Source organism: Staurois parvus, unplaced genomic scaffold (genome assembly GCF_062004578.1).
Source record: "Staurois parvus isolate SC_StPar_1 unplaced genomic scaffold, SC_StPar_1.0 ptg000282l, whole genome shotgun sequence".
Lineage (NCBI taxonomy): Eukaryota > Metazoa > Chordata > Amphibia > Anura > Ranidae > Staurois > Staurois parvus.
This window is the reverse complement of record NW_028318078.1, coordinates 11,370,330-11,384,322: the sequence shown is the minus strand read 5'-3', so window position 1 is coordinate 11,384,322 and position 13,993 is coordinate 11,370,330.

The window sequence follows — 13,993 nt, the reverse complement described above, 5'->3', positions numbered from 1 at the left end:
GTAGATTGAGACTAGGCCTCAACCTCTTCATGTTCATATATGGCCAATAGAGTCACCCTGAAGATCCTGCCCTTTTGTTTAAATCAGCTGTCATCCTCCAGACCTGTCAGTGGGCAGGAGTGAAGTTATAGGACCAGATGTGTGTCAGATGTCGTCTTTTTTTGTTTTTTTTCTTTTTTTTTTTTTGAATAAGGGTCTAGTGTGGATTTTTGTGGGGGATATTTTTTGTCTTGAGTCCCCCTTAAAATTCATGCCAGAGCTGAAGAGTTTGGTATCTGGTATGGTATCGATTATGGGGGGGGGGATCCAGGTAATTTTTATTTCTAATTAATATCTATGTGTTCTCCCTGTGGCTGCATGGGTTTTCTCCGGGTACTCTGGTTGCCTCCCACACTCCAAAGACATGCTGGCAGGTTAATTGGCTCCTATCTAAATTGGCTCTAGTATGTAAATGTATGAATGTGAGTTAGGGACCTTAGATTATATGCACTTTGAGGGTTAGGGACTGATGTGAATGAACAATATGCAGTATATATGTAAAGCCCTGCATATATTGACAGCGCTATAGAAGTACCTGTAATAATAAATAAATAAAAATAAAATATGAGACCCTCACCTAGGATAAGATTCTGGTACAGATTAAGGGAATCTCTAGCCAGGAGCTGGGAGCCAGTAATTTACAGTGGAAGGTACATGAAAAGCGTATGATGTATGCTGATGACATGTTACTTCTTCTAGGGGACACTGATTCTTTTTTGAGAGCAGCTATGTCCATTATTACAGAATTTGGTCTTTATTCTTGTTTAACCATTAACTGGTCCAATTCTGCATTTTTGTCTTTAGATGGGAGGATTAACTCACAACTACATTCCTTCTGCCCAGTCCCCAGTGTCACCACTTTTAAATATTTAGGAGTAGCCATCTCCTCTGAGATCAGTGTACTCTCAATTGAACATCTCTCCCTTGCTCACCAGATTCCGGGACAAAATCAAACTCTGGCAAAAATTGAAGATCTCTATGGAGGGACGTGCTAATTTGGTAAAGTTTATTATGATGCCACAGTTATTATTATTATTATTATTATACAGGACTTGTATAGCGCCAACAGTTTGCTCAGCACTTTACATTAGAGCGGGAGACAATACAGTAACAATACAGTTCAATACAAGAGGGATTAGAGGGCCCTGCTCCTTGGAGCTTACAATCTAGGAGGGAGGGGGTAGTGGTACAAGAGGTAATTAGCTGTGGGGGATGGAGTGGTAGGAGGAGTAGTTGATTCCAGTATTAGCTGGGGGCAGGGTAGGCTTCCGTGAAGAGATGGGTTTTCAGAGTGCGCCTAAAGGTGAGCAGAGTAGGCGATAGCCTGATAGCTTGGGGTAGGGAGTTCCAGAGGATGGGTGAAGCCCTTGAGACATCCTGGAGACGAACATGGGAGGAGGAGACAAGGGAGCTAGAGAGTAGGAGGTCTTGCGAGGAACGGAGAGTACGGTTTGGGTGGTATTTAGAGACAAGGTCGGTGATGTAATTAGGGGCAGTGTTATGAACGGCTTTATACATCAGTGTTAGTGTTTTGAATTTTATCCGTTGGGCAATTGGGAGCCAGTGGAGGGACTGGCAGAGAGGGGTGGCAGATATAGAGCGGTTAGTAAGGTGAATGAGTCTGGCAGCAGCATTCATGATGGACTGTAGTGGGGATAGCCTGCGGTGAGGTAGGCCAGTGAGGAGGGAGTTACAGTAGTCAAGGCGTGATATAATAAGCGAGTGACGAGTTGCTTAGTGGTTTCCGAGGTTAGGAACGGTCGTATCTTGGAGATGTTGCGGAGGTGAAGTCTACATGAGTTTGTCAGTGATTGGACCTGGGGCTGAAAAGACAGATTGGAGTCTAGGATTACACCTAGTACCCTGGCGTGAGTGGTGGGGCTGATGGTAGTGTTGTTGATCTTGATGGAGAAGTCGGGGGGGGGGGGCACGGGCTTGGGGGAATACTAGAAGCTCAGTTTTGGAAAGGTGAGTTTGAGGAAGTGGAGTGACATCCAGTCCAATATGTCACTTAGTAGGTTGGTGATGCGATTGGAGACTGAGGGGGTGAGGTGAGGGGTAGAGAGATAGATTTGTGTGTCATCGGCATAGAGATGGTAGTTGAAGCCATGGGAGTTTATCAATCAAGGCTGGTGATGTGATTGGAGACTGAAGGGTGAGGTGAGGGGTAGAGAGATAGATTTGTGTGTCATCGGCATAGAGATGGTGGTTGAAGCCATGGGAGTTTATTAATTGGCCAAGGGAGGAGGTGTAGATGGAGAAGAGGAGGGGTCTGAGGACAGAGCCTTGAGGGACCCCGACAAAGAGAGGGAGTGAAGGGGAGGAGGCAGCATCATAGGTAACACTGAAGAAGCGCTGCAATAGATAGGAGGAGAACCAGGAGAGCGCGGAGTCTCTGAGGCCAAGAGTGCAGGTTTTTGAGGAGGAGGGGGTGGTCAACTGTGTCAAAAGCCGCAGAGAGGTCAAGTAGTAGGAGTATAGTATAGTGGCCATTGGTTTTGGCGGTTAGTAAGTCATTGGTGAGTTTGAGTAGGGCAGTGTCGGTGGAGTGTAGGGGGTGGAAGCCGGACTGTAAAGGGTCGAAAAAGGTTGTTGTCAGTGAGATGGGAGCTCAGGCGATTGTAGACTAAGCGTTCTAGGAGTTTAGAGGGAAATGGCAGTAGGGAGATGGGTCTTAGGTTGTTCAGGTCGGAGGGGTCCAGGGAGGGTTTCTTAAGTATGGGAGTGATGTGCGCGTGCTTGAGAGAGGAGGGGAAGGAGTGGGGGAGCATAGGATGGAAGAGGAGGGGGACCGCAGGAGTTATGAGGGGACAGGGCCCGGGGGGCAGGTGGTGAGGCGGGCTTTGGAGAAAATCTTAGTGACCTCTACGGTGGTAGTGAGGTCAAGGGAGCAAAGTGTTGAGGAGGTTATTGTGTGAGGAGTGCTAAGTGGGGTGGGTGTCTAAGCAGTGGCGAAGTCCCTACAATTGCGTCAATCTTGTTTTTGAAGTGGTTGGCAATCTCGTGGGCTGTAAGTGAGGTACTGGGTGGAGGCGGAGGCGGATAAAGTAGAGAGTTAAAAGTGGAGAAGAGCCGGCGAGGACTGGAGGAGAAGGTACTAATGAGGGTAATAAAGTAGGCTTGTTTGGCAGCGTGAAGGGAGGAAGTGTACATTAAGGCAGATTTAAAGCGGGTGAACGCTTGTTGGGATTTGGTTTTATGCCATAGTCGCTCCAGCGCATGACTATGTCATTTGAGGTTTCTGGTGTGGTCGGTCTGCCAGGGTTGTAGCGGTCAGGGTCTTTTGCTTCGTGTTGTTGGGGGTGTGAGAGAGTCTAGAGAGGCTGAAAGCGAGTTGTTGTAGACAGCAGTGGCCAGGTCAGGGCAGGACAGGGGATGGATGCTGTCATAAAGTTGGTCAGTTGCAGAGAGGTTTCTGCTGGTAAATGTTTGCCGTTTGGAGGGATAGGTGTTTGAGGACGAGGAGACGGAGAAGGTGACGAGGATGTGATTGGAGAGAGGAAAGGGGGTGTTAGTGAGTTTGCAGGGAGTGCAAAGGTGAGAGAAGACAAGGTCAAGAGTGTTCCCGTCAGAGTGGGTGGAGAACTGTATGCACTGTGCTAGTGCAAAAGAAGAGGTTATGTGGAGGAGTTGGGATGTAGCCGGGTTATTGATGTTGATAGGGACGGTTGCTTCACTTCCTCCATAACACCCCTATAGTACTGTCTTTTAAACTGTTCCACACCTTTTTTTCTATCTTTCGCTTTTGCAACACGGCCCCAGTAGAATATGCTTGAATAATTATAGAGGCCAAAGAGCAATGGGGGCATTGCATTTCCAAACCCCTGGCTCTATTATTTGGCAGTCCAATTACAACGTATGGTGGTTGGCCTGGGTCAGAGTACTGAACGGGAGCAAAAGGTTTGGGATTCTTCCCTGCCTATAGTATTGCATTTCACTCACTAACCTTCCTTTCAGGAGGACTTGGAGTCTCATTACTTTGCTGAGTCTAATAGATTATTCTGCACTTATAAATGGGTGTGGGGGAAGGTGAAACAGATGCAGGCGGAGGGTGGTTTTATGCACTTTAGCCCTATGTGGAATAACCTAACGTACCCCGAATTGGCTAATCTTCCATACACAAAGAAATAGTCTGTATATGGCAATATACATATGAGATACATATTTCGGGGAGGCACCTTACTGCCCTTCTCTTCTTTGCAATCCCAGTAGTCCGTTCAATCTATGAAATTCTATTTATTTACAGTGGAAGGAAAGTCTTATACCCAAATATAAAAATGTTAAGTCCCAAAATGAAAACATTGCAGTTTTTATTTTGCAGTATTCCCTGCTTGTCAAGTAACAGTAATCCTGCTCTTTTCCAAGTTTCGTACACATGAATGAATGATCGTCCATTTTCATTTGCATGTTAGTTTCGTATCGAAAACTAATGGGTTACTAAACTTACAAAAATTCCAGATAGACAGAATACAACTTCCGATGTGGTGTAATGTATTATATTGTATTCTTTTGTTTCCAATCATGCATGGTCTTGGTCACTCAGTGTTTCTCATAAAATGCTATACTAATTACACGAAAATAATTTGTTCTGTTATATTCCAAGATCATTTTTTGTGCTTGTCCTCTTGAATATTTTTGCATGAACTGTCGCGATCAGCTCTCGGAATCTGTATACTGACGATTAGATGATTGGATAATCACTCCAAAAGAATTTTTTTTCATTCGATTTTCTCATTGTGTGTACTAGGCATAAAGGTGGTTAGTGGGAGTGTTTAATGAGGGCTAGCAGAGTCACTTCCATACAGGAAGTTTGCTGAATTTTTAGATTAGCCAGTTGTTTCTAATCAGACATTTAGCAATCCAAATAGTGCTTAAAATAAAAGTGTACTATATTCTTCAAATAAATAAATTGTAGAATTTAAATTTTATCTGGAATTCCACTTTAAACACATTTTTTTTTCTTTGTAAATTTCAGTTTTTCTGTAGTAGGGTGTATACATCACACAAATGCACAATTTTACAGGCAGGGTCAAGGTATCCTCCAGGGATGTTATTTATATTTGCCTCCTAGGCCTCAATGGGGATCACATTCGAACCTGAACTACCTCGAACCAAACCCAGATATGTTCGGGTTATCCCTACTTGTAATGTAAGGTAATACAAATAACAGTGCAGCCTAACTACTGCGTATGGGCCCTGATTAACCACTGGCCAGGAATAAACAAGTCTGCCAGTGCTGGGGACTATAAACTTGCATTGGAACACTCATCCTAAAGGCTTAGGTATTTGTAATTCATGAGCTATGGAAGGGATTCTCCCAGTGTCATGGGCAGATCTCTACTGGTGACAGCATGGTTCCAAAGAGAAGAATCAACTTTTAATATAAATAACGGTGGCCTCTCTTCACCAACGCTGTATAGGTGTCTTCAACAGTCTATTCCAGCAATGGGCAAACTACGGCCCGGCCCACGGATGTGGCTGTCAGGATGTGTGTAGGCGGGGCAGCGTGACGAACGTGAGCGGAGGGGAGCTAGGCTCCTCTCACAGTCCGCCCTGAAGACCGGAACGGCGCGGGAACACGGCGAGAGGAAAGCACGGAGCAAAGGTAAGTGAATTGACACAGGGGGGACTTGGCTTACTACTTGGGGGGGAATAGTACTGTGGGGAATGAAATACTATATGAGGGATGAATTAATATGGGGGATGAATTACTATAGGGGGGATGAATTACTATATGGGGGATGTATTACTATGGGGGATGAATTACTATATGGGGGATGAATTACTATGGGGGATGAATTACTATATGGGGGATGAATTACTATGGGGGATGAATTACTATATGGGGGATGAATTACTATGGGGGATGAATTACTATATGGGGGATGAATTACTATGGGGAATGAATTACTATATGGGGGATGAATTACTATGGGGGATGAATTACTATGGGGGATGAATTACTATATGGGGGATGAATTACTATGGGGGATGAATTACTATATGGGGCATGAATTACTATGGGTGATGAATTACTATATGGGGGATGAATTACTATGGGGGATGAATTACTATGGGGGATGAATTACTATATGGGGGATGAATTACTATATGGGGGATGAATTACTATGGGGGATGAATTACTATGGGGGATGAATTACTATATGGGGGATGAATTACTATGGGGGATGAATTACTATGGGGGATGAATTACTATATGGGGGATTAATTACTATGCTTACTATGGGGGAATATTACTATACTTACTATGGATGACACATACACATCATTCATCTACTCTTGGTCCGGCCCCCGGGTCCAATATATGAACCCATTGCGGCCCTCAAGTTAAAAAGTTTGCCCACCCCTGGTCTATTCCCTAATGATCACTCCTGTAGGCTGGATGGAGACAAATAAGGCAGGTTGATCCATCCCATCTCCTCTCTCCCTGGTCTTCCTGAAATCTAGACACTGCTTCTGCCAGTCAAAATCCTACATCTTTCTAGCTCTAAATTCCCTCTGCCACACTGTCCAATCTAGTGGTGGAAGACAGAAGAATAGGCTGCAGTGTGGCCAAGAATACCCAGGCTGTGTGGCTCTGCATTAACGGGACCACCAGCCAGAGGTACACCTGTAACAAAGAACAGTAATAATTGTCATCTTAAATGTCCTTATGAGTATCCCTATTCCTGAGCCCCAATGAAAGATTTTCCATACTTCAATTTTTTAAGTTTTAGTGGTGTCAATGTTTGTTTTCAACTGTAGGGACAAAACAATTTCAACAAATGTTCTTGAAATGAACATTTTGAGAAAAAAAATCCATTCTGGATTATCTATATACATTGTAAGTGTAGCCAGGTGCTAGCTACAGTTGCAAGAAAAAGTATGTGAACCCCTTGGGATTACATGGTGTTTTGCATGAATTGGGCAGAAAATGTGCTCTGAACATCATCTAAGTCACAACAATAGAAGAACACAGTCTGCTGAACATATTACACAAACATTAGATGTTGCCATGGTTTAATTGCACATAACATGTAAACATTCACAGTGCAGGGAGGAATAAGTATGTGAGGCCCTAGCTTAATGACTTCTCCCAGAGCTAATTGGAGCCAGGAGTGAGCCAACCTTGACTCCAATCAGTTTGATATTGGATGTGTTGCTGACAGCTATCCTGCCCTTAAAAAACACACACCTGTTTTGGGTTTACTGGTTTCAAGAAGCACTGTCTGATGTGAACCATGCCTTGCAGAAAAGAGCTCTCAGAAGACCTACGATCAAGAATTGTTGACTTGCATGAAGCTGGAAAGGGTTACAAAAGTATCTCCAAAAGCCTTGATGTTCATGTGTCCACGGTAAGACAGACTGTCTACAAATGGAGAAAGTTTAGCACTGTTTCTACTCTACCTAGGCGTGGTCATCCTGTAAAAATTACTGCAAGAGCACAGCACAGAATGCTGCATGAGGTAAAGAAGAATCCCAGAGTGTCAGCTAAAGACCTACAGAAATCTCTGGCACATGCTAACATTTTTGTTGACACATCTACAATAAGGAAAACATTAAACAAGAATGGAGTACATGGGAGGACACCACGGAGGAAGCCATTGCTGTCCAAAAAGAATATTGCAGCACGTTTGAAGTTTGCAAAAGAGCACCTGGATGTTCCACAGCACTACTGGCAAAATATACTGTGGACAGATGAAACCAAGATTGAGTTGTTTGGGAAGAACACACAACACAATGTGTGGAGAAAAAAAGGCACAGCACACCAACATCAAACCCTCATCCCCACTGTAAAACATGGCGGAGGGAGCATCATGGTTTGGGGCTGCTTTGCTGCCTCAGGGCCTGGACGGATTGTTGTCATTGATGGGAAAATGAATTCCAGAGTTTATCAAGACATTTTTCAGGAAAACGTACGACCATCTGTCTGCCAACTGAAGCTCCGCAGAGGATGGGTGATGCAACAGGACAATGACCCAAAGCATACAAGTAATTCAACAAAACAATGGCTGCAACAGCACAGAATACGCCTTCTGGAGTGGCCCAGTCAGAGTCCTGACCTCAACCCGATTGAAATGCTGTGGCATGACCTTAAGAGAGCGATTCACACCAGACATCCCAAGAATATTGCTACACTGAAACAGTTTTGTGAAGAGGAGTGGTCCAAAATTACTCCAGATCATTGTGCAGGTCTGATCTGCAACTACAGGAAACGTTTGAGGTTATTGCTGCCAAAGGAGGGTCAACCAGTTAAGTCCAAAGGTTCACATACTTTTTCCTCCCTGCACTGTGAATGTTTACATGTTATGTGCAATTAAACCATGGCAACATCTAATGTTTGTGTAGTATTATATTCAGCAGACTGTGCTCTTCTATTGTTGTGACTTAGATGACGTTCAGAGCACATTTTATGCCCAATTCATGCAAAGCTCCACGTAATCCCAAGGGGTTCACATACTTTTTCTTGCAACTGTATATCATTATGCCATTCTGGGACATTTAAAGATGAGACTATGGTTAATCCTTTTCCCCCTATTGACCAGTACTGCGACTGCTACATCACCCCTGTTAGAAGAGTAGATTCAGATTTTTTGGCAGCAGATGATCTTGGGACCTGTAGTCTTATAGCCAATACTTCCTGTATTCCTGAACTACAACTACCAGAGAGCTGGTGAACGAGGAGGATGCTGGAAAAGCATATACATTCTACAGCAAGGTACTGACTCTCTCTTCAGATTCAGAGCTGAACACTGCCAGCCTCCTCCAGAGACAGATTGCTGGCCTACTGCTGCTGGACTCTACACATCAGTTCAGCACAGCAGTGACACAGATTGCGACATTGGGATTGCATCAGTGTCTCTGCATCGAGACTGTCATTTGTTTTTCTCACAGACATCTCTGCTCGCTGACAGGCTGGCAGGCAGTAACTCTGCATATTGAATAAAGGGGAGAGAACAATGTTCTTGGACAACTTGCCAGCCAGCTTGCTAACAACCAAATTAACCTGTCTAACAGTATGCGTTTATAACAGGGGTTTAGTTAGCACACATTTGCAAATACATACGTAAGCCACAGAGCCACGACACGGCACCCTGGTAATCTGTGGTCCTAACTCTAAAATTTGTGAGTCCCCATAGTAGAGGCACATGCATTTAATGTATAGATCATGGGCAGGTGGACCTGAGGGAGCCACCCCTCTTAAAGGCAAAGGAGTGCACTGGACCCCAGCATGTAGCACAATGGCAACCAGGGCCCTAGTGCACCCACGTACCAAAAACTCAAACATGCATAAAAGTGGCCACCCGCCCAAGTCTATAACTGGCTTATGAAGCAAGGACACATAAACAGGCATCACATAGTGAATAAAGGGGAGAGAACAATGTTCTTGGACAACTTGCCAGCCAGCTTGCTAACAACCAAATTAACCTGTCTAACAGTATGCGTTTATAACAGGGGTTTAGTTAGCACACATTTGCAAATACATACGTAAGCCACAGAGCCACGACACGGCACCCTGGTAATCTGTGGTCCTAACTCTAAAATTTGTGAGTCCCCATAGTAGAGGCACATGCATTTAATGGATAGATCATGGGCAGGTGGACCTGAGGGAACCATGGGCAGGTGGCTCCCTCAGGTCCACCTGCCCATGATCTATCCATTAAATGCATGTGCCTCTACTATGGGGACTCACAAATTTTAGAGTTAGGACCACAGATTACCAGGGTGCCGTGTCGTGGCTCTGTGGCTTACGTATGTATTTGCAAATGTGTGCTAACTAAACCCCTGTTATAAACGCATACTGTTAGACAGGTTAATTTGGTTGTTAGCAAGCTGGCTGGCAAATTGTCCAAGAACATTGTTCTCTCCCCTTTATTCACTATGTGATGCCTGTTTATGTGTCCTTGCTTCATAAGCCAGTTATAGACTTGGGCGGGTGGCCACTTTTATGCAAGTAACTCTGCATATCCCTGCAACCAGCCAAGAGCCTGAGTAAGAACTCTGTTCCTCAGAGGCCATGCTGTCCATAGGATTGGTGAGCAGGTGGATGCTCAACATCTTTCTGTCATCACTCTAGAGACACTGCATGCAGACACTGTTACACCTCAGTTCCAGGAGATCTTTGTTTTGAACAGCACCACAGTCTTTGTGTTTACATTCACTGAATTACCAGTATTCACTAATGTTTATGAGCCCCTACCATTTCTAGCACAAAACAAAAGATACCATCATATCAGGAAATTTAAACATCACAGAATTCAAGTTGCAATCCCCAGTTAAAATCTTCTCTTTTAAGGCAATTACTATCCAAATTGGGGTACCTAGCAGAGTATACGACTACATAATTCCCTGCATTCTCCATTGCAGAGCCACAGGTCCAGAGGGAGCTGATAAATCAACAAGTCTAAATTCTCTCTGTTGCTGCTAGTGTTGCAATTAAATGGTTGAAGCTTACTACTCATGACTGTATAATCTGTTAAACGTTGCTAATTGATTATTCCTTTTTTACCAGTGTTCTGCTTTTATGTGTTAGCTGGAGTTGTATATCCTAAACTCATGTTACTAAAGAATTGTGTCTCTTGAATTATTATTCTGTACTGTTGAAATATGTCTGACCCCAGAGTGTCAGATGTCGGGAGGCTTGCAAGGTCAGGGAAACTACTGGGGACAAGCATTATCAAGCGGCCCCTGTAGTGGTAGATACATATGGGTTTTAACAAACTTTGTAGCAGAGCCTACCAGTTTCTGTTCACAAGAAAAAGCTGTTCGTTCAACTTTGTCCTTGGACATCTGGTTTCTGAATGGGAATATCTGTGTTCAATCTAATTAACTGATGCACTTGCAATCTTCTAATGGGGAAAGTTGTAGTGTTTGTATCCCTTTAGAAGAAATTACCACTTAGGAATCTCCTGCAAAAGCAATTATATTTTTGAAGAGAAACTCCCTAAAATTTTTCTTGTGTCTTAGTACAAACTTCTTGGAAACCCAGTGTCAATCACACATGCAGGAAGTGACATTTCTGGGGAATATCTGTACACCAACTGTGTACAAAATGTCTCCAGGCATTAACATTAAAATACACTTTGGCTTGTGTCGCAGTTGTATATGATATACAATTTTTTTGTATTTGAATTTTTTTTTTACTCTTTATATCTATCTAAAACAAGTATCTACAGTATGTGATTTGATTTATCTATATTTTGCAAACAAATACATGCTACAAAGTGCATAGAGCATTGACATTAGTCCTTGTCTGAAGGACCATACAATTAAACATCTTTATCACATTCATGCAGACATTGTGCATAAGTAGCATGGTGGTTAGGTGTTTAGCACTTCTAGCTTGGGACACTATCTATGTGGGGTGTACATGTTCCTCTCTTGTTTGCATGTGTGGTCATAATCTAGGTATCATAATCTAGTGTCTTGGAGGCTTCTGGCTTTATCAAGTCTATGAGGGCTTACTGCACAGGTGTGGCCAGAGCTGAAAAGGATTTTTGAGGGTGTAAACAGTGGATGAGGCTATGGCTATCATGCTTAGCAAGTAAGTACCTAGGTTGCAGTTTCAGCATTAGTTTGGTTTAGGGGGATCGTCTGGTTTACTTGAGGGCTAGGGAAAGTAGGCATACATATTTTGAACAAAAATACCCTCATTGGAGTAGCAACGCTGATCAATATTAATATGAGGACAGCAATCCTTCCCAAATACCAGATCTCAATCCCATAGAGCACCTGTGGAGAGATCTCAAAATAGCAGTTGGGAAAGGAACCCTTCCAATCTGAGAGACCTGGAGCAGTTGGTGAAAGTGGTCCAAAATTCCAGTACAAATGTGTAAGAAACTCATTGATGGTTGCAGGAAGCTATTGATTTCAGTAATTTTTTCCAAGGGGTGTGCTACCAAATATTAAATTGAGGGTGCCAATAATTTTGGCCAGTCCATTTTCGGAGTTTTGGGTGGAATGTGTCAGTTTTGCCTTTTTTTTTTTCTCCACTTTTTTGTGTCATACCAATACAAACAAAATAAATGAACATGAGAATGCCTAAACATTTGTAATTGCAACACTTTTCTGGGCAAAGTGGGTGCATTATATACAGAAATGCAGGGGTGCCAATATTTTTGGCCATGAATGTATAACTATAGTGACGTTTATAAGTTTTAAAAACTATAGTGAATACTCATAGCTGCAATTGCTTGTAAGCATCTCCCATGGTCAGTGGAGCACAGTCAGCAGATGCAATATGGAGATCAGCTGCTACACAGAAAGCTTCCAGTTCGCACCTCATGGGCCACGTGCCCTCTTCTTTGCAGGCTCCTCCTCGCAGAAAGTCATATGCATCACCCTGTGTAAAATATAAGTATAAGCGCCTTGATATAAATAAATAAAAGCTGCTATGCACAAAAAGGTAACCAATATCACCCTAGAACATCAATATATATAAAAGTGCAGTGCTAAATTGAGCAATGACAAATAAAATATATAATGAATGGGTATGGATAAATATGCCTTAACCAATCCAAATACATACATAAATATATGTATAAAAAAGTTCAAATGATAATATGATCCAAAATAAAGTGACTCTTGTGCTCTGGTGACTCTAGGGTCCGGTATCCGTGCAATAGTGGTGAAGGTAATGCGCACTCACCGGACGTGCATGTTAAAAGCGCTTTGTGTAAAATAATCCAGATGTCATCAGATAGTGGAAGGTCCTGGTATAGTTAGGACTGCCCAAACCTATGGACTCACTTCCTGTATGTAAATGACTATGAGAGCGCAATCTTCCATCTCCTGATCCCAGATCAACCAATTGGCCATTCTGACCTTGCAAAAGTTTCAGCACGTTGGCTGTCTGAGCTTTTCCAGAAGGTAGATATGGAACCTCCTGAAAATATTACTCCTTAATTCACACTGCCATTCACAGCAGCCCCCCTGTGCTCCACGGAATCTCTCCTATCCCTATCCAAGCCTCGCTCCCAGTTCAGTCCATTCCCAGGCCTCGATCCTCCACTGTGGAGGACAGGTGTCAGATCGAGGCCTGGGAATGGACTGAACTGGGAGTGAGGCTTGGATAGGGATAGGAGAGATTCCGTGGAGCACAGGAGGGCTGCTGTGAATGGCAGTGTGAACTAAGGAGTAATATTTTCAGAGGTTCCATATCTAACTTCTGGAAAAGCTCAGACAGCTAACATGTTTTTACCATGCGCGTCCGGTGAGTGCACATTACCTTCACCACTATTGCACGGATACCGGACCCTAGAGTCACCAGAGCACAAGAGTCACTTTATTTTGGATCACATTATCATTTGAACTTTTTTATACATATATTTATGTATGTATTTGGATCCATACCCATTCATTATATATTTTATTTGTCTTTGCTCAATATGCATCACCCTGCTACAGATTTTCTGGAGACCTACACGGGCAGGGAAAAAAAGTCTGTCTCTCTAAAACTTGCCGGTGGTTGCTCAGCAACTGGTATCACAGTTAACACTCACAGGATTATAATTATTTTCAGCTCCCCTACCCCTCATCTGACCACAACATATGAATCAGTTTTGAGTAGATTTACTGCTAATGTACTGTACATTAAAGTTTCTGTTTGTTCTGACCGGTACAGTCAATATCAATCAACACACCAGGGCATTCTAACTTCTAGTGCTGAGATCTGTTACCTGATGACCTGTCTCTGATGTAGGATCAACGTGGTAAGTGATTTACAAGATGTCACCACCTTTATTCATCAACAATCTTGCAGGCATCACTAAGCCATGCTCACTTCAGTAATTAATATACTGGATGTCAGAAAACATATGTGTTGAGCAATAAAATCTAAATGTTTCATAGCTTGCCATGACAGCAGCACCCATCAATTCAAGAAACTTGATACACAACTTGATATAAGATCAATGCCACTGAGTTTAAAAATGCAAAAATACAAATTAAATAA